General features: G+C 43.9%; 1 protein-coding gene across 2 annotated transcripts in view; it reads left to right on the top strand.

Moving 5' to 3' along the window:
* The first annotated feature begins 3,190 nt into the window (after positions 1–3,190).
* The window catches only part of ELK3 (ETS transcription factor ELK3), a 70,970-nt gene continuing 49,494 nt past the window's right edge, over positions 3,191–24,666 (top strand). Inside the window, exon 1 of one of the 2 annotated variants that reach the window (XM_081250183.1) lies at positions 3,191–3,582. The gene's annotated coding sequence lies outside the window, so the exon portion shown is untranslated. The remainder of the gene's footprint in view (positions 3,583–24,666) is intronic. The other variant, XM_081250184.1, reaches the window with a different exon arrangement.

The following is a 24,666-nucleotide window of genomic DNA, read 5'->3' as shown; positions in this document are numbered from 1 at the left end:
AAGCAACCCATTTGTTGTTTAAGTGAGTGTTGGGGTTGTTTGTTACACAGTATTATAGTAGCAAAAGCTGAGTAATACACCCCTTCTTTGGGAACCAGGGTTTTTATTTTCTTCAGGAGGCTCAGCCCCCACCTCCACTCTTCATCTGTAGGGTTTATTTGAGCTGATCCTCCTTCATCCTGCCCCAAGCACCCTCCAACACATCACATTGACTAACTCCAATCTCTGGTAAGATGTCTGCTGTTCTTATCAAAGCTGAGAGAGCCTCATTCTCTCTTGGCTAGCAGAAATGAATGACCCTGTCACCTGCTATAAAGGATTCCTGAAGAAATTTTACTCATAACCCATATAATCCTAAGTCCTATCTGTTTTATAATAGAAGCATAAAAATAGTGTGGATCGGGGCTTCCCTGGTGGCGCAGTGGTTGAGAGTCCGCCTGCCGATGCAGGGGACACGGGCTCGTGCCCCGGTCCGGGAAGATCCCACATGCCGCGGAGCAGCTGGGCCCGTGAGCCATGGCCGCTGAGCCTGCGCGTCCGGAGCCTGTGCTCCGCAACGGGAGAGCCCACAACAGTGAGAGGCCCGCGTACCGCAAAAAAAAAAAAAAAAAAAAAAAAAAAATAGTGTGGATCACACAATACTAAATGCCACATCTCTTGGCTACTTTTTGATAGTGAGAAGGAAAGCACAAAAAAACAAATAGCAGACATTATGAACTGAGTGTTAACGTCTCCACTAAATTCATGTTAAAACCCTAACCCCCAATGTGATGGTATTAAGAAGCTGGGCCTTTGGGAGATATTAGGTTTAGTTGAGATCCTGAGGGTGGAGCTCCCATGATGGGATTAGTGCCCTTTATGAAAAGAGACACCAAAAAGTTTGCTTCCTCTCTCTTTCTCCTTCTACATGTGTATATGGAGGAAAGGCCATGTAGGGACACAGCAAGAGGCGGCCCTTTACAAGCCAGGAAGAGGGCCCTTACCAAGAACCAAATCTGCTGGCACCTTTATCTTAGACTTCCCAGCCTCCAGAACTGTGAGAAATAAATGTCTGTTGTTTAAGCCACCCAGTCTAGGGCATTTATTATAGCAGCCTGAGCAAAGACAGCAGAAGCTGTCTTATGCAAGTTACAGAAGCTGCAGACACCTACAAGTAAAATTGGTTCCCCGTGCCTTGGGGAAGAGCAGTGTCAGCTCTGAGTTATTCATTCTAACAAAGAGCTTGGCATAGTGGTATGGACAACCTAAAACACCAGGAAAACTTAAGGAGGTCTTCATTTGGTCTGGGAAATGCCAAGGCTGCCCATGAGTGTTTCAGGGGTGCCTTAGACAAAGAGGCATTTCTTCAAAACAATTAAAGTCTGATGAAAGCATGTACACCTTTTCTCTCTTACATATTAGGATTCAACAAAGATTTGTTGTGAAGATGTACATTAAAAATCATGAAAGTCACTGGTTTAAGATATGCTTGGCTTTGGTATATACACTTTTTAGATAAAGCAACAGTGTTCTGAATTGTATATGTGAGATATTTTCTCCCTGAGAAGGAAAATAAAATAAGTTTACATTCTCCCAGTCCACAGCTAGATCATACAGGGACACAGAGTGAGCTCTGCTGAGTGACAGGAGAAGCCCACTAGGGATTAAAACAATAATCCCTAAAGTGTAAAATCAGCTGTGGAAAATCAGGGGTTGATAAACAGCCCTCTCCCCCATATCTTCTCCTTCTTCTCTACTCTCCTACCTTTCCCCCAGCCCCCCACACCTCATGTTTTCCCACCCTTCTTAGAGGTCTGGTGGGCCTTGTCCCACTTCTCACTGAACTATCCATGCCAGCCCCAAAGCAAATGCTGCCAAGTGGACTGTCCTATGAGTCAGGTGCCTTGACCTGGTACTAACTAGAGTAAAATACATCCCTGCCCTTAGAAGCCCACAGTTAGTAATAGTGAGAGATTCGTAAACAAATGATCAGAAAGGTTGCAGAAATAAGAAACAAATAAGCAAGTGGAGGAGCTCTTAGAATGCCCTTTGGAAAGCACTCACGCCCCTGGCTCCCAGGGAAGCTGACTTAATTGGTTTGGGCTGTGTATAGCGATCAATAGTTTTCAAAACACTCCCCAGGTGATTCTAACTTTAGCCAGGGCTGAGAACCACCCCGACGTATTGAATCAGGAACGCTGGCGATGAGGTTAAAACCTGTGTTTTAACAAGCCCCCCACGTGATGCTGGTGCACGCTTAAGTTTGGGAGCCGCTGGTCTGCGCTGTTAAGGGGCGGAGGTATGGGAATGGAGAGGTCCAAAAGGGGAGCAGTTGGGGCTGGCACACGGGGCTGGCACACAGGGCTGGGATGAGGGACTCTTCCGCACCCTCCTCCTTCCTCTAAGCCTCAGGGCAGTGGACAAGCTCTCCCGTCAGAGTCTGGCCTGAGCCCTTCGGGGTGGGCGGTCCTTGAGGGATAGTGTGGTGTGGACTCCAGTTTTGAGACCACGGAGCCTCCCTCGGAAGCCTCAGTCACTCGGCTCCGTGGCCGCTGCTCATTTCGCTCCGGAGTCCCTTAGCAGGCAGGAAAGGTTGGGCCTGTGGCGGGGCCATAGCGAACGGCCAGAAAGGGCTCTTCCTGGAGAATCCTGGCTTCCAGTTTACGGCTTCTCATCCTTTTCCCCAAAGTGGGCCCCCTACTCTGAGCGCTGGCTTTTTTTTTTTTTTTTTAAATCCCAGACAGGAACTGTGTCCATCCCCTGACAAAACCCGTGCCTCCTTTTCTGCACATGCAACATCTTCTCATCCTAAGCAATCACACCCCCACCCACAAGCAAAGCAGCCCTTGGCCCAGAGCACCCGGACCCCACTCCCGATGCCCCCTGGCCCTACAACTCTTCCATCCCAGCTGACAGAAAACAGCGAGTCCAGCGGCCTCCCCACTTCGGGCCTCCCCGCCCAGACAGACCGACCGAGCAGGGCAAGACCCCACTGCTGGGCCCAGCACAGGGACCCCAGAGGGGAGAAGAGGGATCCCCCGTCTCGCCACAACCCAAGCTCAGCCCCTCAGCGCGCCGGGGGCGGCTTCTCTGCGTTTCTGGCCGAGCTGCCCGCCCCCCCGTGGGGAGGGGCTGCGGCCACGCGGAGTCGCCCGGGGTCCTGAGGCTCCTCCCCGGGGGTGGCCGAGCAGGAAGCGGGGAGAGCGGCGGGCGGGGGCGCGGTGCGGGGCCCCAGGCGGCGGAGTATGCGCGGGCCTCTGCGGCCAGCCCCGGCGCACAGCCGCGGCCGGGGCGCGCGGCGCGGGGCGGAAAAGCCTGTTTACACAGACTGCACACCGCCTGGGGAATAATGCAGTAAAGGAAGTGAGCCGGCTCGGCCTGACTGCTCCAACTTCCTGCTCTCACACACACCAGAGGAAAAAAAAAAAAAAAAAAAAAAGAGGAGCGAGAGAAAGAAAAAAAAGGGGGGAAAAAATCAGGATCTCATTACAAGAGCAACAGACCGTCTGCAGACGCCTGTCAGCATGGAAAGTCGGGGACTTTCGCCCGGTTCCTCCTAGAAATTCCCCCGAAGAAGGATCTTGAAAACTCCCCCGCATCTGGGTATGTAGTAGGGTCCGTGCCTGTTGCTCGGACAGTTGCAAAGTTTCGTGGGGCTTGGTTTTTTCTTTCTTTCTTTTCTCTGGCTTGGTGGGGGTGGGGCGGGTGGGCACCGCGTCGGAGGCTGCAGGCCCGGGGCTGGGGGCGGCCGCGGGAAGTGGGCGCAGCTGGGATGCTCCTGCGCCGGGTCCGCGCGCCGGCCCGGGGGCCGCGGCCACCCGGCGATGGCACACCCCGCCCTGGGCTGCGCTGTGAGCCCGGGGGAGGGGGCGCTCGGGGGAGCGGGCGGCGGTGAGACTTGGGGTCCCCCTAGGAGGAACGGTGACTGGAGCGGTCTGCGTGCCTGGAGGCTGGACCACCGCTGACCTAGCCGGGGCTGGGGCTCTCCTCGGGCTGGCAGTGGGCACCGACGCTCGGATTCAGGGAGAGAACAGGGGTGGAGAGGGGAGCGGAGGGCGTGGGGAGCCGAGCCGCGGGGCTGGGGGCCGCGTCCCCTCTCGCTCGGCAGGTGACCCCCGCCCGGGTCCCCGCCCCAGGCGCACGCCCAGCCGGACCTTTAAAAGCCGGTGGAGTCATTACTGGACATGGTTTTGGAGGAGGACCGGGCAGGAGATGGTCTTGGAGCCCCCAGCACTTTGGGATGGGGCTCTTCAGCTTGCATCTGAATGTTGGCCTGTAATGCTTCCGTAACTTTTGGGGGGAGGAATTACGATTTTGGAGGGCTAAAAAAAAAAAAAAAAAATTAGAGGTCTCGGTTTTGTTACGTTTTCTGAACCGAATCGTCCTGAGGACAAGCTGCAGTTAGGCGGCGGATGGAGGTGGGAGAAAGAAATGTTATTTCAGAAACTGCAAAAGGGGCTTTTTGGAAGGAAAAAAAAAAAAAAAACGAGTGTCGGGAGAGTTTCTGGCTTGTCTGGAAACGGCAAGACTAATTGCCATGCGCTTCCGCTTTGAAACTGGCAGCAGACAGCATCTTGAAAATGACTCACTAGAGGAGCTCACAAAGAAACTGTGGTTTGCTCCTTCTCAGGTTTATGTATTTGTGCCTTTTACAGTTTCCTTTGTAGTGTTCGAGGGGTCACCCGCCCCTTCCCCGCCGGCCCCCTCCCACCCTCCCGCTTTTGGAAGTCCCTGGCGGGTCTTTAACTCCCCCCAGCACCCCGGCCGGGAGGGGGGACGCTGGGGGAGGCTGAGTTGTTTTTGGAGTTGGCTGGGGAAGAGGGTTAAAGGGATTCTGCTGCTGCGGGGGAAAAAGTTCCCTGAATTTTCCACTGGCTGCTGCAGGAAGAGAGAGCCCCTGTAGTCATTGCTAAGTAATGTCTGCACACACACCAACTAATCTCATTAGGAGTTTCCGCTGCTCGGCACAGGAGGGGTTTTGTGCAGCCACTGTCAGCCGGGGGAGCCCTGCGCTGGAGAGGGAGACAAGTTACGGCTTTATTTACTTAGAGGGGCAGCCGCCCAACGAACCTTTTCAGGGCAGCATCTTGAAAACTTTGAAGTCATTTTGGCCATTTTGGATTTCGAACTCACAGGTTTTTCTCTCCCAGGTGTTTGTGCGTGTGTGTGTTTTCTATTGCCCAAGCACCTCAAACACACCCATCCTCTCGCGTCTGTGCTTCACTTTTGGCGGGGGAGGGCGGAGGTGACGAGAAACCAGGCATGTTCCGGGCATATATTAATGAGCTCAAATTGATTTCTGAGCCTTACTGCCAAACAAAATACCCTCCGATCTCTCTCCCTTTTCTTCTGTCTCTCTGTGACACACACTTATTTGGGAAAGGTCAGTTATGAGTTTCAATTTATGGGGGTTATAAAATTACAAATTGTGTTAAGAGGGCACGTGGGTCAGACAGTTAAGAAGACTGTCCCTAAGTGTTATTGGAGTTTCCAGTAATGATCCTGCCTGCAAAAACCCCTGATGGTCATTCTATGCCAAATATAGCAAAGGCCTTCTGGCCTTTTTTTTTTTTTTTTAAACCTTTAAATGTTGCAAATGTGTAGAGTTACTAAAAAGGGTAAAGAATTTTAAGGAACCTGATTGGAACTGTGGGGCTCTTTTATTGACAAGGACACGCTGCTCTCTTGAGGGTTTTTTAAGGTGTCCGTGTTTGTCTTTGGTGGCAAAGCATGTCCTAAAAACAACCCAAACAGCCCGAGCAGGGTGTGAGTCAGTGGACATGAGTACAGGATGTCCCTAACACCGCACCTGGTGCAAAGTAGATGCTCAATAAATTGTTGCATTGAAAGCTGTGAGTAGGATAACAGGACTTATATTAAATAGAGAAGGAAGAAAGCTTTCCAAAGTCAACATCACTTTGCATGACCACTCCTTAAGGATGAAGGTTGTTAAGTATTCTCCTTTCAAGACTACACTTCCTTCAAAATACAAAGGGGATAATTAGAGTTCTTCGTTCCGATAAATTATTATTTGGAATGAATAATGTTCATTTATATCAGTAGTTCTCAACTGGGAGTTATTTTGCTCCCCAAGGGACTTTTGGCAGTATCTGGAGACATTTTGGTTGTTATAATCAGAGGGGGTTCTACTGGCATCTAGTGAATAGAGGTCAGGGATGCTGCTAAACATCCAACAATGTCCACAAAGAATTTTCGAGCCCAAAATGTCAGGAGTACCCAGATTGAGAAACTCTTGTTTACATTAATGGTGATGACAACTTTTATATGCATTCATACAAGGAATAGGACATTTAAAAGTCATCACTGGCACTTTTCTGCCATGTGAATAACACAGTATGCATGAATTTTCTCTCTTTTCAGTCAGTAATATGTGTGGAATGACATGTAAATAATGACAGTGTGATGGTGTACCTTTGTGAGCTGAATTAGACCATCTCTGAATCTCACTCACTTGGTACTAATGCTTTTTAGACCAGAATGGCAATAGCCCACATGGGGGAGAGCACAGCCCCATTTGAATTTTGAAGTTTGCTAAACATTTATTAAAGCCCTCCTCTTTTTCTTATTAAAAAATAATTTACTAATTCAAACCTGGTAATGTACAATCACAGTAACTCTGAGATCATATATTGAAATTTATAGTTGTAATAACTTTTTAGAACTTCTCCTGAAATCGGTTTTAAAGGGCTTCCAGGCAGTGCGTATAAATTAAAATATTCCTTTCTTAGCTGTCATGTATCGGATTTTGTGCGTCCTGTGCTACCCAATTATGTATCTGTAGGATTCAAAAAACCAGTATGGTTGCAAAACATTACCTAAGACAAAACAAACCCAAAACACTTTAAAAAAATTATCTAAGGATGTGACTTCCTGGAGTAAAGTCTTTTTTCGCTGATGGTGAATTACTGCTTACTAATTAACGGCTTTACTCCCTTCTAGTCCCAGGGAATGATTCAGCCATCCTCATGTTTCCTAGACCTGGGGTTCCTCATTAAACTTTGGACAGAGAACCCATTTCTTTTATTCTGGCTGTGACCTGGCTGTAGGCAGCTGGCTTCTGCCCCTAAGGGCTGGTACCTGCACATATAGATGAGTGGTCCTGGTCATTTATTTAATTTGCCACTCATGGCAAATTTTTCTGTATGTTTAAGGCAAGAGTATTTTATGTTTTATTATTTATCCATAATTCCCCTTTGCCTTTGTAGATTGATGACATATTTGAGATTACATTAGTATAGCAATATTTTCTAAAGGTTTTTTTCTGTTATAAAAATATTAATATGAATTATCTTAGGAAGATGCAGAAAACCACAAAGAAAAAAAACCATCTATAATCCCTCTGTTAACATTTTGGTGTATATTTTTCTGGTCTTTTAAAATACATATACACACAGCTGCACATGCACACACATAAAATTTTTAATTGGAGTCACACTATACTTTCTGTTTTGTAGCTTATTTTCAGTTAACGTATCATGTAACACAGTTTAATAACTGGTACTAAGACCAAAATTACCACACATAGAGCTCGTATTTATTGGTCTAATAAATGTGTTGACTCAACAGTGGATTGACAGAATTTCTACATGAACTTGTTCAGTGTTTTTGTCTCTGTGGCTCCAAGTAATGTTCTAAGAATGCTGCCCTCTTGAAAGACTGAATTCATATGTGCTGTGCAGTTTGGGATTTTGATGAGTTTCTCTATGATTTAAGGATGAGTCATGATTTGCAGTAGAATATCAAGATGTAGTAAAAGGAAGTCCAGGGTGCGACACATCAAAATAGAATGTTCAGTGATGAAAACAGAGAAACTAGGTTAGACCAAAAATACACCTTGAACTTCTCTAACTATAAAGGAGGGAGGAAGGTGCCTCTTGCACACTTGGTGACTCTTTACTTATTACTGTTTCACTTTATATCAGTAAAGTTTCCAAACTTTGAAATTGGTATTTTAAGTAGATTTTCAATTCAAGAGTACTATTGCCCGTAGCCAGTTTGAACTGAGATCATGTAGCTTTTTGGTTGAAACCATGGCAGTGAGAACATGAAAACTCCAGTTTTGCCACTTATAGTACAGCACCAGTAAATTGAATGATCAGAGTGTGCGTGTGCGTGCGCGCACACTGTTTTTGTTTTGTTTTTTATTAAAGTATAGTTGATTTACAATATCGTGCTAATTTCAGGTATACAGCTCAGTGATTCAGTTACACGTATATATACCTATATAAATTCTTTTTCAGATTCTTTTCCCTTGTAGGTTATTACAAAATGTTGAGTATAGTTCCCTGTGCTATACAGTAGGTCCTTGTTGATTATCTGTTTATATATAGTAGCATGTAGTATGTTAATCCCAACCTTCTAATTTATCCCTTCCCACCCCCCTTTCCCCTTTGGTAACCATAAGTTTGTTTTCTATGTCTGGGGTGCACTGTTAACAAATCCTAAGGGCCTCCAGTCTTTTAAGTAGAAATTTGACCCTCCATTATCCCTACCCACAACCGAAATGAAAATGGCCTTTCATCCATTACTGGAAACTTACATATATGTCAGCAGTTTAAAAGTAAACTTTGAATTGATCATTTCAGTAAGTTGTAATTTGGTTGATTTGCCACTAGGAATTACTCATTGACCACTTTATGTGTTTTAATTTACAGTTGCTGGAAAGTAATTATTAAATTAGGAATTAAATGGGATTATTTTATAATTGGCTGTGAGAGTTATTTGCATATTTTTAAAGAAATTAAGATGATGGTTATACTAATATATTCTGATTTGAATTGGACTAAAATGAATTTACTCACTTCAACTTCTTTAAAAAGAACTTCTAAAGCACACAGTATCCTAAGTCTTTTTAAAGCTACCATATCTAAGAACAATTCCTAATGTTCCAGGTATAAATATGGGAGTGATGGGGTAGGTATAAAACACATGTATCTGATACCTTCTTACACTGTTTGGTGAGGTTAGGGGTCGCTTACTCCAAATAGAACGAATCTGAGACTCTTGGTGTCTTTTACTTTCTTTCACTGTTGTGTAACTTATGTACATGAAACTGCACAGCTCTTAAATGTTATTGTATACACCTATATAATCCCCACCCCCTACCTCTAAGTAGAGAATACTTCCATCACTCCAAAACATTCCCTGGCTATTTTTAATTGTATTATGGCAATTTCATGACTCTACCATGTTATTATACCCCAGAGCACCTGGATAAGATACTGCAGTATTTTTATTTAATCTACTTGGTTAAAAATAAATCATCAGAAAGTGTGGATTTCCTCATCATCCAATAGGAGGAAAAATCCTTTCTACACTATTTAATATCACTTACGCTAACCAAAAGTAATATGTATGCTGCAGGGAAAATGTAGATTCCCTTCAAACCAATTGTGTTTAGAGGATATCACTTAATCTCCCTGGACCTCAGTTTCCCTGGCTGGAGTAGAGAGGTTGGGATGATCCCTTGCATCCCAAAGTCCTATTCATCTGTGCTCTTTTTTAGAATAAAGAACTTGGATTCTTCTAGGAGTTGTGAAAGTGTAGAGTGAATGTTTGCTGTCATCCGCAAAAAGCTGACTTTGAGACATATACAGCAATTTTAAAAAACTGTTTTGGGGTGGAAAAAGGGATTCCCCTTACGTTTCCCCTTCAATCCCATGGGGGCCCCTTGTTGAATAAGGAACACCTGAGGGAAGGTCCGTAGTAGCTGCTGTGCTTCCTTTCCTCCTCTTTTTGAGGTTTGTGACAGGCACCACTCATTTCTAAAGACGACTGCCTCGTTCTTGGGGACACCAGTGACTGTCTCCAGGTTGGGTGCTGAGTAGGCCCCAAGATCTTGATCACCAGGTCAGGTCCCTACTCTTTCCTCCTGATAGTCTTTGAAAATGCTGTCCATCTTCCACCGCTGGATCTGAGGGGTCCACCTTTCTCCTCACCCCCTCCCTCTGGTCCCTTCTCTGCCCACAAGCTAGAGCAACCCTTCCAGCACAGATCCGACTTTTTCGCTGTTCTGCTTCCAATTTCCCAGTGGCTTCAGCTGGGATAGAGACCAAAAATCTTTAATGTAAGCAGCATGCTGTGATTTAGGCCAACTACACTGGCCTTTCCTCAATTCCTCAAATGTGTAACGTGCCCCCTGGCCACTGGGCCCTTCTAAATGCTGTTCTCTCTTCTGGGAATTCCCTCCTGGTCCTCCGCTCCCATCGATTTCTCTCACTCCACTTTCGAGCCAGTGTGTAGTCATCGGTCAGGTCTCAGCTCAAGCATCTCTTCCCTGGGGAAGCCTTTGCTGGTCCTCCAGATTAGATCTCCCCAGTCACCCATCCCATGCCTTCGGAGCCCTTGCCACAGGCTTTATTTACAGGTTTCCTTGTTACCTGAATTCTTCCTCTGCAGATTCTTACTGTCCAAGCACAGGTACCAGTTTCAGATATATATTTCTGGAGATAGGGCTGGTGTTTCTCATTATTCATTAATATTCCTTATCCAGAACTCAGGAACCAAGTAGATTTGATAGCAGGCTACCCTTTGCTATCTGAAGTCACTGTCCAAACCCTGGAATTCATTAGATTTGGAAACTGAGGGATATCTGTGCGTGTATGTATCAAGATGTGTTTCACATCTGTCTTGCCCATCAGCCTGTAAGCTCCCTCTGGGCTTCATCTGCTATTCTCATCCTTGGGTTTATCCCAGCCCTTGTACAATACCTGGCATTCGTTGAGTTAAAAGCAATCGGAAGGGGGAAAACTTTGTCGCCATAGCTCCTCTCTTTGCATTTTGCTAGTGGACTTGATAAAGCACTTTATTGCTATGCCTAAATCCAACTCTTTCCTAGACAGTCAATTATTTGAATTAATAAGAGGCATATTTCTTGGTTAAACCAAAGAGACAGCCAAGAGGATCCTGTATAGAGGATATATCATTTTCCAGAATTTTTGTCCAGATTTGTAGAAGTGAATGTACAGAGATCAGGTGTGTTAACCATCTGAGAGGACAAACTTTAGCCCTATTTGTTGATATCAGTGTTATACTCAGAATGGTTGGTTAACAGTTAGGTAATTTATAGGATAGTACAGCTTGAAAGAATCTCAATGTAAAGTTCTTTCCATGTTAAAATGAATCATTCTACAGCAAGGATCATAGTCCTTTATCAAGACTCCAGTTGACCAAATTTTCATAGATCCCTTGGACTGAGTTTCGTAATATTCACTGGTGAAATTGCTTCCTCACTTATACTAAAACCTGTGTGTGTAGCTTTTGTCCATAACCTTTTATAATTAATAAATGACATTTCTGATCGAGTTTTAAAATAATGACACTGCCTGTGTGATGATGAAAGGATGAATGATTAAATACCTAAATTGGTTTTGGTCGAGGGCTAGATCTGCTGGTAATTTCAGCTGGGTTTTGCCAAGGAGTGGTTTGTGGATAGTCAAACCTTGATTAACCATAATGTGTAATTAAGCAGATTTTTTTTCTCCCTGCACTTAATTGTCAGAGATTAAGACAACCACCACCACCACAACAGAATAAGCCCCAGAATTTATTCCACGATGTGCTCCTGGGTAACTGTAGGGTCTGTCTGTAGGAATTAACTGCAGGGATTCCTACGTTGTCTCCACCTGTAAGTCCTCATCATTTTCAGAATGGTGATACTGGGGCCCAGAATGATCAGAATGCTCTATTAGCTCTATTAGGCAAGGGGAAGGGCTGTAGATGTGAGAACTATTTCCTAACACTAGTAGTTAAGAAGAGTACATCTCTGGTTAATACTCAGTGAACTGGAAATGTAACTTCCACACTATTCCCTTACTGGAGTTTGGAAGGTTTGCATTTAGAGGCTAAAATATAAGCCATTGGTTGTTGGAGATAAGCATTGGCAGATGAGGAGTGTGTGTGTGTGTGTGTGTGTGTGTGTGTGTGTGTGTGTGTGTATTTGGGTGTGCCTCAATAAATTTAGCTACAAGAGGAATGCATGAGTCTAAGACAATGGGACAGTATATGATCTCAGTTTTTTTCCTTCTCTGTAGAGTCAGCCCTCTCATGTAGGATTCAAGCCCCACTTCTATACAGAGGATTAGAGCATAAGGAAATGTTTGCTAAAGCTCTTCATCCCAAAGAATCATTATTTCATTGTGAGAACTCAAGACAGAACTTAGATTTTTGTTATAGTTTTCAGGAGAGGAGAAAGCTCAGATGCCTTATAATTTCAGCAAGCCCCATACAGAACATACAGGAAAGGACCAAACCATTTAGTATTATTTGAAGACTGTATGTGGAGGCGGCTCCTTCATCTTCTTGTATGGTCTTGCGTTTTGAAATCCTCTGGAATCTAGAATTCATGAGTGTTGTGGGGAAGTTATTTTCGCTAAAGTTCCTGCCTGTTTTTCAAGCTCCAGATGCTGACCATTTAGACCAGAGGGTGTTGGGTAGTAGAGCATGGCTGGGTTTTTTTTTTTTTTTTTTTAACATTTTAGAACAAACATCTCCAAATTCTCCAAGTGACATTCTGAGACAGGGTTGGAACTGATTAAACCCCAGGCAGAGAGAGGGATGCTGATACATCCATGCTGAGCCTATAGAGGAGGGAAGAAAGCCTGTTGATGGGCCCACTTCACCTCTGATAGTCGAAGCAAAACCAGAAGCATGGCTCAGCCAGCCACTCAGCAGTGCTAAGTTTGCTTCATTCACTTCTTTAGGCTCTTTAGCCCTCATGCTCAATTCTGCATTTAGGACATTGAGTACTTTTGAAGAGAGTTAACAGTTTTTCAATGTACATTTTTTTTTAAATGAACTCTTCTCCTGTTTTACCGTTTATTTATTTATTTTTTGGCCACACCGTGCAGCATGTGGGATCTTAGTTCCCCGACCAGGGATTGAACCCGTGCCCCGCTACATTGGGAGCGTGGAGTCTTAGCCACTGGACCACCAGGGAAGTCCCCAACGATTTCTTAAAGTGAATTACTTTGATCACCAAAGTATATGCTGTTAAAAGATGTCTTGAATCAAACAAAATGACCCAAGAGTACTTGGGATCTCAGAAGCTCCGCGTCTCACTCTCAAGAGCATTGCCCTGCTTTGATTTAAATCAGAGATGAACCACAAGAACGGCATCTTCCTCTAGGCTTTGCCACATCCTTTGTTTTTGTTTTGTTTTTTTTTGTAACCTAAATATTAAGACCTACCAATTTGTCTTTAGGAAAGTAGAAACTTTAAGACCTTGATGTAGAAGATCGTACATGTAACAGATGATTAAAATACAGAAAGGGTGATTTTCTTTAGCAAAGGGGAAAGATCCTCTAAAGCGGAAGCTAGCATTTGTTTTGTACAGTTAATATTTTCACGTGGAACAATTACTGGAAGAGTAAGCGGAGGAACAAGTCGTATGTGACATTTACAAAAAGGGCTAAAGCCAACTTAGTGGATGGCCGATTCCCGAATGGGAATTAAGGGCTGTGAGGGGGCTTTACGTACATATCTGATGTTCGATGCTGATGCCACCAACAGCCATTCTTTTCCGTGGGATGCTTTTGTTGACTTCTTGAAGGAAATGTGTGTGCACAACATCAACCTGACACGAAAGAATGAACTCTCGGTCTTCCACTTGATGACAGTTTCAGTGTTATTTTGTTCACGTATTCATTGGTTTGGGGGTTAATCAACAGGTTTTAACTGTAATGTATTGGAGGAGATTATTTAGTTTTGAAATCACTCACTGTCTATTTTTGCAACAGTTTTTTTTTTTTTTTTTTTTACAAATAATTGTACTCAACAGAAACACCAAGATATTTTAAATGTGTTCCACTTACTGTAGTTTGTCTACAAGTCAGGCTAGATCTTAAATGGACATTCTGTGAAAAACAAGATGCCTTTTGCTTGCTATTTTAACTTAACACCATTGTAGTTTTGCTTCATGTTAAAAAGAACTTTATTAGCAGTTATTTAAATTTAGAAGAAACTGCATTTTGGCACCATACTTGTTATATGTAGCTAAACTCGATGCCTGTACAAAAACGTGGGAGAGAAATATGTATATGGAGACAGTAAAGCTATAAAAGGGAGAGTCTACCTTCATGACTTTAGGTGCAGCTAAAATCCCCACAGATGTCCACCACATGAGCAGGTGATGATATTTTGAAGGCTGCAGAGTCACTGTTTTTTTAGATCCCTTCCAACGTGAATATATTATCATACCAGATTTATGTATAAATGTTGAGGCCTAGAATTTGCATTTTCTAAACCATGCAGGAGTTTTGACGAGAAGAGCGCTGAAGAAAAGCGGTGAGGCTAAAGTGACCACAGGATCTGGAAGAGTGCAGTTCTTTGCTTAGGTAACCACCCCGGAAGGCAGCCTTAGTGCTTCTCCAAAATCCCTAAAGAAGATGTCACACAAATACCAGTAACTCGTAACATTTTTGCAACAGTACTATATATAGTGGGGCCCCAAGACTAGCTAATGTCAATATTTTCCAAATATTGACATTTCCAGAAACCAGCACATTTTGTGAAATGTTACACTTCAGAAAAAGGGGAAAAAAGGGTTTATAATACTATTAGCCATTTGCAAGCTATCAGTTCAAATATGCTATATTGTAACGTTTTAACACAGATCATATATTTCTGAACAATATCAAGATCAGCTAACTAGTATCCTTTTCTATTTTTTAATGTTTTTTTTTTTTTTTTTTTTTTTTTTTTTTTGCGGTATGCGGGCCTCTCACTGTTGTGGCCTCTCCCGTTGCGGAGCACAGGCTCTGGACGCGCAGGCCCAGTGGCCATGGCTCACGGGCCCAGCCGCTCCGCGGCACGTGGGATCCTCCCGGACCGAGGCACGAACCCATGTCCCCTGCATCGGCAGGCAGACTCTCAACCACCGCGCCACCAGGGGAGCCCTCCTTTTCTATTTTTTAGAAAATTTTTTTAACATCTTTATTGGAGTATAATTGCTTTACATTGTTGTGTTAGTTGCTGCTGTATAACAAAGTGAATCAGCTATACGTATACATATATCCCCATATCCCCTCCCTCTTTTCTATTTTTAAAAGACATTTAAAATGGTTTCGGTGGACTTATTCCAGGAAGAGGGAAAGATAACTTTCCCAGGAGTGCTGTTGTTAGGGACCATTTTCTTTAGTGACTTAAGCATCCAGACGTGATTGAAGAAATGATACTTTATTATTTTAAATTCTGTAGAGAAGACGAGAGAGTTCTCAGTTTCTCCGGGAAGACGATGACAGCTCTCTCCCTCTCCTGGCTGCTGCCGGGGCTCTCTGGGAAGGAAAGCTGGAAGGAGAGGGTTGGGGGGTCCTATCGCTCTGATCCCCTTCCCAGGATCAGTAGCCTGATGTGTCATGCGTGTGTGAGAAGCAGCCGCTGGTGAAGAGACGTGTTCTGATGAGGACATAAGTGAAGTAGACAGAGACTGAAACGACCTGTGGGAGGCTTTGGTCGGACAGGGGAGCAGAAGCGATGGTCACCATGGAGAGAGCTTGGGGGGGGGGGGACCAGAGATAAGGGCCACAGGGGGAGGAAAGGCTCTGAGCCTTTCCCTCGGGGGGACTGAGGGAGGTAGAAGTGCCTGCAGATGTAGGAGGTGGCTCAGACCAGGTGTATTCAGACCAGGGAAAGGTGCACAGATCTTACCTTTCGCCCGACGCTGCAGCTGGACTGGGACGCTGAGCACAGCTGTGCAGATTTCCCGGTCCCCACGGTCCCTTGGGGATCCTTCTGAGAGGAAGGGATGGTGTCTTGGGCCACACCTGACCCCACCCGGGACTCCTTCCTCCCTGGCGCAGCGTGTGTGCACACGTGTGAAAGAGACAAGGCAGATGTGATGTTGACGATCATTTGTGTGGTTGGCATTTAAGGAACGGCACCGGGGAGAAAGGGCACTGTTGTTAAGCAAAACATATTGCTGGTTGCCATTGATGGAAAAAGTGCACTGTCCAGATTTTTAATTAGCAGAGCTTTTAGGACGTGAATTTTCTTTTATTAAGCATGTTTTATCTTGCTTTTTTTTTTTCTAATGTTTCCACTGGGTGGTGCTGCAGGAATTCCTACCTTTTGCCTTGGATCTACCCTTCCCAGAAAGACGCCTCTAAAGCATAATAGGAGGAAGTCCTGATTTAGAAAGATTTTACAGTTTCAACACAATAGAAGAGTTTGGAGGATGCTCTGGCAGGAAATGCTTCAGTTTCTGGATGTGGAAAAACTACCATCATTTTGGGTCATGCAAAAGTGTTCTTACCGCACTGGGTATATACTTGCGGCCTTTACCAGCTTATTATTTAGCACAGAAAAGGTTTCAAGTTTATCTGAAAGGTTATGGTTTCATTCTAGTAGAAGTGGCCTGGAAGATTTCCTTTATTTTCGATTTTTGTAAAACAAAGTAAGCAAATAAACATTTTCTGATATGAAGGCAACCACAGATTTCAAACATCTCTCTGTGAAGGCTTTATTTGAAGCTGAAGGCATTATTCCATTTTTATTTTAAAGATCACTTACACGATGTATTGATGAAAAGGATATCTTACATTTTTACTTTTGAAATACTCTTAATTGTAAAAAGTCTTTTAGTTTGCTGACCTTCATGTATGGGGGGGGGATAGGGTTGGCCTTGCTTAAGAAGTTGAAACAAGTTAACATCCCTGCCTGAGGTCATGCAACTTTTTTTTTTTTTTTTTTTTTTTTTTTGCGGTACGCGGGCCTCTCACTGCTGTGGCCTCTCCCGTTGCGGAGCACAGGCTCCGGACGCGCAGGCTCAGCGGCCATGGCTCACGGGCCCAGCCGCTCTGTGGCATGTGGGATCTTCCCAGACCGGGGCACGAACCTGTGTCCCCTGCATCGGCAGGCGGACTCTCAACCACTGCGCCACCAGGGAAGCCCCAAGCAACTCTTTAAGGTCATGGCTATGATGAAAATTTGTATGTTCTGACTTCCAATGTTTCCCCTTGCACACAGGATCGAATTTTATTAATATTAACAGTACAAAAGTTTAGGTAAAAGATTTTCCATTCAAAGGCCTATGCAATATAAGAATCAGGGGTAGCGTGTGGGGAAATACCCACTGGAAATTAGGGAGCTCATTAAATTGAAACTCAAATTCAAGAACAGTTAGCAAGATCTTAAGTAAGTTTTACTGAATGCAAAACACCTTCTTAAATTTTACGTGCGTGTCATGAGATGCCATGAAATCCCAAATATGGCTTTCTTAGAACCTGAAAGAGGGCTTCCCCAGAGGTGTTCATTTTTAAAGGAAAAATTTTTAGCCCCTGCTGGGTGCTCACCAAGTTCCGTCAGTCTTGTCGTTTCAGTGGGATCCCCATCATGTCCCTATTCGCAGTTCAGTGTTTCTCATGGTACATGTCATTGTTACGTGAAATGCACGCAGGTTTGGGGCCCCGCTCTGGGGCCGGCGAGATCGCCTACCTTTCATTTTCCACTTTCTTCCTCTTGTTCCACCATACAGTGTGCACACACCGAACAAGAGGATGAGTCTTTCCTGTTGAGAAGGAGCTAGGTTACAGAAGGCACAGCTTCTCACCTCCTGTCTTCATCAAGAGGCAACCTCGATTATTTAGCATTGGATGACACAGCTGTGTATTTAAACCAATAGCAGATCTTTTTAAAGGGGAACTGGGTTTTTAAAAAAAGTGATGGTGGGATGGGTTCAAATTTTCTTAAAAACAGAACCAGTTGGAACAACTGGAGTCACAGATGAGGCAAGCCAGAGATGAACAAGAAAACTTCCTGATTTGATTTCTCATAGGAATGTTGTATCGCCCTCTGTGTTAAAATGGGACTTTTCTCTTAGTAGCAGTGAGATGTGCATATAAGAAATGAAGCCTCTGCTGGGGAAACTATGTGTGGTGATTAAGAAGCTGGACTTTGGAGCCACGTGCCCTGTATACAAGTCTCTGTTTTCCCAAAATACTCCCGTGGCCGGAGCGTCTTATTCTACCTTGTTAAGTCATGCAGTATCAAATTCAGATAACGTGTATCAAGTGCTCAACACAATGCGTGCTACATAGTAAATGCTCATCAAATGTTAGCGTTAAAAAAGAAAAGCTCCTATTTAAATAAGTAATGGATTTTTTTTGGTAGGAGCCCTATTCTTGAGAATTCCATGGACACTCAGTATTGGCTGGTGGGGGACGATATAGCTAACATTTCCTTTAGAATGGGACTCTTTGAGATTTATAAGTTACCTTTAGGATTTAAATCTATCTTTTTTTCTCTACTAGAGAATGTTAGAGTCTCAGAAAGGGTCCATGGACCAAACACAGGAAGAAGATACTGCCCTGGGGATGAGTGTGTGTGTGTGTGTGTGTGTGTGTGTGTGTGTGTGTGTATCTGTGTATCTGTTCTCTGGGTGTAATTATATGCTTTAGGTTGACCTTATGAGACTGCTGGTATTTGACTGTTTTTGACCCATAAAAACAACTTCATATGGTTGAACCTAATAGTTGGTGATATGGTTAAGAAACATAATTTGAAATAGCATCATAATGAGAGAGATTATAATGAAGAATGATTATATTTTATTTTCATATGTTATTTATCAAAGCCTCAAAAGTCAACATTTGTCAGGCAGCCTTGGACCACTAATAATCATCCTGATATAACTTCTGCTGTGTGCAGTGTTATGAAGTAGTCTTGAATTTTCACTGGGGACTTATTAGTAGTTTTATCACATTGAATGTATCATTTTTCTAGCTCCATACTCTTTTGACCCAAATGACTACTGTTAGGAGAATTCGTTCAGTATTTTTTTTCCACGTTGAATTCATATGGTTAATGACTCTGGGGAAGAAAAAAAAGTCTCCGTGAGTTTCCTTGGGCAATGAGAGTAGCAGTGTTCTTACAGAAAGCAGAGTTTGGCTGTCGTGTTGAGGGTTAAAACAGAGCTGACACACAAGGCAAAATGAAACCAGAGCTGCAATTACAAAGCGGGACAGATGTAGGAGGCCAGGTTTCCTGTGGCCCATTTTCCAGTTTCCTGCCTGCAACCTGCAGAAGAAGAGGAAGCCAAACGTTCCCAAGTATGAGAGCTGAAAGGGGACGTGCTTCAAGCCAGAAGTAAGATCCTCAAAAACGACACAGACAACAAAAACAATTGCAAAGAAAGTGAAGGTTCGGGTTTAGTCCAACAATGTCTGGGAAGGAGCAACCCATCTGTTTAAAGAAAAAGCATTGTCAGCAGAGCCTGTGCTTCTCTGTGAGACTCCATGGGGGCACCTGGGGACTGTCTCAGGTTGTAGGAACCTCTGATTTTTTACAGTCCTAATCATCTTTCAAGACGTCTGCTTTTTAAAAAAATACCATTGGTTACCTGGAAAGATTTTCCCTGCAGTGCCCAGGGCTTCTGAGTCTGTTTCCCGGGCATGTTGACATACGGGGGTGGTGATTGGCTGTAATGAACTACAGCCCCACTTCAGGAAAGCTGGGTGACCAGTTGGCCACTTTGATCTAGCAGGCTTGTGTTCCTTTAACTGCTTTATAAAATTATGTCTGATGCCTTCAAGGAAGAGATTAAATGGAGATGTGTACATATGTGGAGGACTACAGATCATACACTATTTGTGTGGCTACCTGATTGTGAGCCACGTGGGGAGATGCTGGAGAAGTGGACAAGTCCATCTTTCTCCCAAGGAAAAAAAGAGAAAAATAAAATTCTACTGTGTCTGGGCTCTTTAGCATGTGATAGAAGAGTCTCTGAAGTCAGATGTTACAGTCCCTACGTTAAAGGTAAAGAAATTGAGATCCCAAGAACTTGAGATTCATGGCTCACTTTTTTATTGAATGCCTGTGGTTTGCCAGGTGTGCTGTGTTGGAATTGCTGGGTGATGCTGATGGAATGATGGCTAACAAGAAATAGCTCCATCTGTGGGAGCCTTGTTGAGAGCTTCATAGGAGGCACAGATGCAGGCAGCATCTAAGCCTTGTTGAAGGCTCACAATGTACAGGGCCCTGTGCCCAGCTTCTCCCATACACTATCTCATTCAAATCGACTTGTTTCTTTCAGGTGCAGAGAAATAGGTGGGTGCTTCTGGGACAATCATTTATTATTATTATTTTTAACCCCGTGGACTGATCACCACCTCTTCCTCTGGCCCAGGAGGAACAAACTCAGTACCAGGAACATTAGGAAGTTTTGGGATGTTGCCAAATTAGGGACCCAAGGGGTATCCATGTGAGGCAGCCTAGAGTGAGAAGAGGCCCTTTCCCATCTGCATGTGGGCCTAGCCTGAAAGTGTGGGATAAGATAGGGCTGGATGTGCAATCCTGGGGTGGGGTGGGGGGAATGGCCTGCATAGACAGATGTGGGAGGAAGTAGAATGGCTGGAACGCACTTTCCCAGCTGGCGTTAATGTAGCCATCCAGTTACTTTTCCAAAGGAAATTCACCCATGTAAAAGTCTCCAGCAAACCAGTTGAACTGCTTCTCATTTACCCACAGACAACAGAGTTTCAGAAGGAAGGAGGGGTGGATCATACACACAGTAAAGGGCAGATGTTGTTATTGCAGTGGCTATCAGTGATTTCCCCGGAAAAATCTTTCTCTGTCCTCAGATAGAGGAGTTATTTGAAAAACCGGATTTGAAAAACATTGTGAACTCTAAAGGGTAAAAAAGTAGGCTGAGCCATGGCCGCTTTCCCTCTTTTCCTGTTCACTCTGCTCTTCAAAGCATGGACAATCTGTAGATATTCACAGAATGAATGAGAATATAAACATTTTTTAATAGATAAGAGAGCTTTGAGGGACATGAACTTGGCCTCACCGATTAGCTTTTTTTTTTTACATGCAGTGTTTGACAGTAATTAAGATGTCTTCTGAAAATAAATGTTAATAATCTTAGTTCCACCTTCTCAAAAATAACAAAAAAGACTTCAGTTTGTGCTGCTTAGTTACCAAATATTAATCCTTATTGACTTGGTGCCCTAAAATTATTCTGTGCTGAGTTATCTCAGACCACAAATAGTACGCATTGTTGTTTTCCAATTCCTTGCCTTAAGTACAGGTGGTTTTTGTTTGTTTTTTAAAAATATTTATTTATTTATTTGGCTGCTTCAGGTCTTAGTTGCGGCATGCGGCATCTTCGTTGAGGCATGGGGCATCTAGTTCCCTGACCAGGGATCGAACCTGGGCCCCCTGCATCGGGAGTGCGATGGTTCCTGACGTTTCTCTTGGACACTGATAACATAACAATACAGAAACTCTTAATAGATGTTGCTCTGGACAGAGGAATTGGACTTCAGTACTAAGTGTTTAAATCCATACTCACTTCTGTAACCATGCAGTTTTTAACAAGTAAAAAGACATGAACTTGCAACACCTACTTTGTTTATTTCTTACACAGGAGTTTTTCTCCTTTCCTTGGACTCTCTCTCGTTTCTGACTAATTGGTGTTTTTAAGTTGGCTAATTTCTCTAGTTCCCACAATATGTAGGATTTATAAAGATAATCTGACCCCCTTCAGGCCCCACCTCAGTGTAACTTAAAAAATGAAACCAGAAACATGCAAAGAGAAGTGTTAGGTTGCCACGGATATAAAGAAGAGCAAATAAGTGGGCTTTTCAGCTTCTAAGAATGGAAGCAAAAACCTCACGCTTTGCGTACATGGTCTGTGCAGTCCCGTCTCACGTTAGGATGTCTGGCGCCACCTTGTGGCAGATAGAGAGAATGCCTGCCTCGAAGGAGAGGAAAGCAACTTCTATGAGGAAGGAGGCGGCCTGAGAAGGTGCCGGGGCAGGTCTAGGTGTCAAGGGGGCTGAAGCTTAAACAATTTGGGGAAATCCTCTTTGTACAGGCCCCCACCAAGTTATAAATACAAAATCCCTGGGGCCCCTAGACTTGTGCCAGGTGGTGGTCCCCGGGGCATTCGGATCTACCATCAGCTTCACTGGGAGCCCTCCTGGCGGCAGGGTGACAAGGTGGTGATGCTGGTGCTCACGGGGCAGGGCTAACTCTCCTGGCAGCCTGGCCGCTGCTGGAGGCTTGGTGGATTTTGAAGGAGCACAGTAACCTCTGGACTTCGTCGTTGTTGTTTTAATTGAGGTGGAGTTGATTTATAATATTAGTTTCCAGTGTACAGCAGAGTGTTTCCAAATTTTATAGATTAAACTCCATTTATAGTTATTATAAAACATTGGCTCTATTCCCTGTGCTGTTCAATGTATCCTTGTAGCTTATTTATTCTTTCGATGCTTGTTCAGCAGTTAGTTGTGATTTTGGTGTTTTCGTGAGGGGGGTGTGCTCACATCCATCTACTTTGCCATCTTGTCTCTGCCCATGCTTGTTTATTTTATGCACAGTAGTTTGTACCCTTATCTTGTCCTTCCCCGCTTCCCCCTCCCTCCTGGTAACCACTAGTTTGTTCTCTGTGCGTCTAGGGTGGCCTTTGTTTTTCAGGCACAAGTTGGAGGTTGTCTCTGGGTAGATCGCAGAGCCGTTTCATCCAGGCCCCTACGCTGAGCCTTGCTTTCGCCTTTGCCATTGCTGCCCCCCACCCCTGCCCTGCCCACTGCGGGGAACATCTGCCTCTATCCTCTCACGCTTTTCTTTTTTAAGGTGGGAGAATATTATTCTCTTGCCTTCTGGCCCCCAGAACCTCAAATGCTCTCCTACCCAAGACTCACTCCTGAGGACACAACTCAGTGAATTGTAAATCTGTACCAGAACCTGGTTTTTAGGGCCCAACAGAAGCTAAATGTTAGCAAGGAAAGGGGAGAAATTCTGGGCTTGCTCTCTGGTCAGCAGCAGTTCCTTAACTCTAGCTTTCAGCTTTTGAAGGAGGGGGTTTGATCAAATCCTCTCACCCTTTTCAAATTTTCCTCACCTTTTGTTTAAGGCTGTGCTCAAGCTTACTCTTCTAGAAAGCCTTCTCCAGCTAGTCTGATCCTAATCCTGATCCTGATGTGACTTCTACATCCTTGGTAGGAGGCGGTATAACAGAGTGGCTAAGGGCATGGGCTGTGGCCTATACTAATCTCAGTTTTATTCATTCATTTATTTGACAGATGTTTCTTGAGCACCTACTATGACCTGGCAGTGATCTAAGAGTTAGGGCTGCATCAGCAAGCAAAACAAAGTTTGGGACTCGTGGAGTCAACCTTCAAGAGCAGTGCTTTTCAAACCATCTGTGGAGAAGGACCGGTGTTTTAAATTTCCAGTACATTGTGGACTGATAATTTTGGATAATACCATAAAAATTAATTACTAGGAAAATAAAATTAAAAACAAAGATACCAAAATACAAGCCCCTAGTTTTTATTATAGATTAGGCAGGCGTAAGATTATATTTCAGTAAATAAGAATAAACATAATGGGGGAAATAATTACAAAAAGCTACATATTCGGGGCTTCCCTGGTGGCGCAGTGGTTGAGAGTCCGCCTGCCGATGCAGGGGGGACATGGGTTCGTGCCCCGGTCCGGGAGGATCCCACATGCCGCGGAGCGGCTGGACCTGTGAGCCATGGCCGCTGAGCCTGCACGTCCAGAGCCTGTGCTCCGCAACGGGAGGGGCCACAACAGTGAGAGGCCCGTGTACCGCAAAAAAAAAAAAAAAGCTACATATTCAGTGAAAATGCATATAAAGGCAGTTACATAGAAGATCACTATTCCTACTGATAACTTTTGTCGTTCTGTAATTTTAGCCAAAGGAAAAAGTCATAAGTGAAATAGAGATTCCCTGTATTAAATGCCTATAAGCACACTTTAAACAAACACCATATTTATGAATACTTAGCTTTTCATGTAGGAAAGTGTTTAGGTTGACTAATTAATCTAGGTTGGATACAACAGTGCTACTTTCAGGCGACGAGGTATATAAACTGTTTCTGTGTTTTATTTTAATTACGCTTGAGAGAGGCACGTTTCACAGAGGTATGTTGACCAGACAGAAAGAAGAGATTTTTAAACCCATTCCAGCAAACTCAGGATATCCATTTTTTAACTTTCATCTAAAATGCAGCAAGTTTGCTGAATTTTAAACTCCATCTTCATTCCTTCATTAGTTGCCAGTTCCAACAATTTATCCTATAACATAATACAGTTACAATTAAATCATCTTTTAATGAAACCAATGAATTGTAGATTTTTATACACTTTGGGGTTATAGTTGAAAAACTAACCTTGAACATCACACATCTTAGCGTGGTCCTTCTTCATGTTTCTGACTAGTCCATAGTTTGTGCTGACCAGACAAGCCTACTGATCACACACTTGGACGTGGTGACAATGACAAATTGCAGTGAAGTCTCTAAATATTTACTCTCAATTCCTGTACTTAACTCATCATGGACTGGTGACCAACAGTTTGCACTGATGTTGGCCACACAGAGAGTAGACTGTGCTCTTCCACAGTTGGGCCTCAATTTCCTCATCTGCAAGGAGGGAACAGTAATTTTATTTAACTCAGAGCGCTATTGTGGGAATTCAGTGAGATCATGCAAAGTGCTTGGTATATGCTAAAGGCTTAATACATAATACCCAACATGTACAGAGAAAACCAAGAGAAGGCTCTTATAATCGGAAAAGACAGATTAGTGAATGAATGATACCACTGGAGGACACACTATGATAAAGTGCTCTAAGGACCCCTGGGATGAGTGTGTTCACATGAGTGTGTGAGTGTAAATGATGTCCATTTGGGAGGACCTTTTG

The sequence above is a fragment of the Mesoplodon bidens genome (genome assembly GCF_964165515.1).
Source record: "Mesoplodon bidens genome assembly, chromosome: 11".
Classification (NCBI taxonomy): domain Eukaryota; kingdom Metazoa; phylum Chordata; class Mammalia; order Artiodactyla; family Ziphiidae; genus Mesoplodon; species Mesoplodon bidens.
Note: the sequence above shows the minus strand (reverse complement) of the source record. Positions and strands in the feature narration are given on the sequence as shown.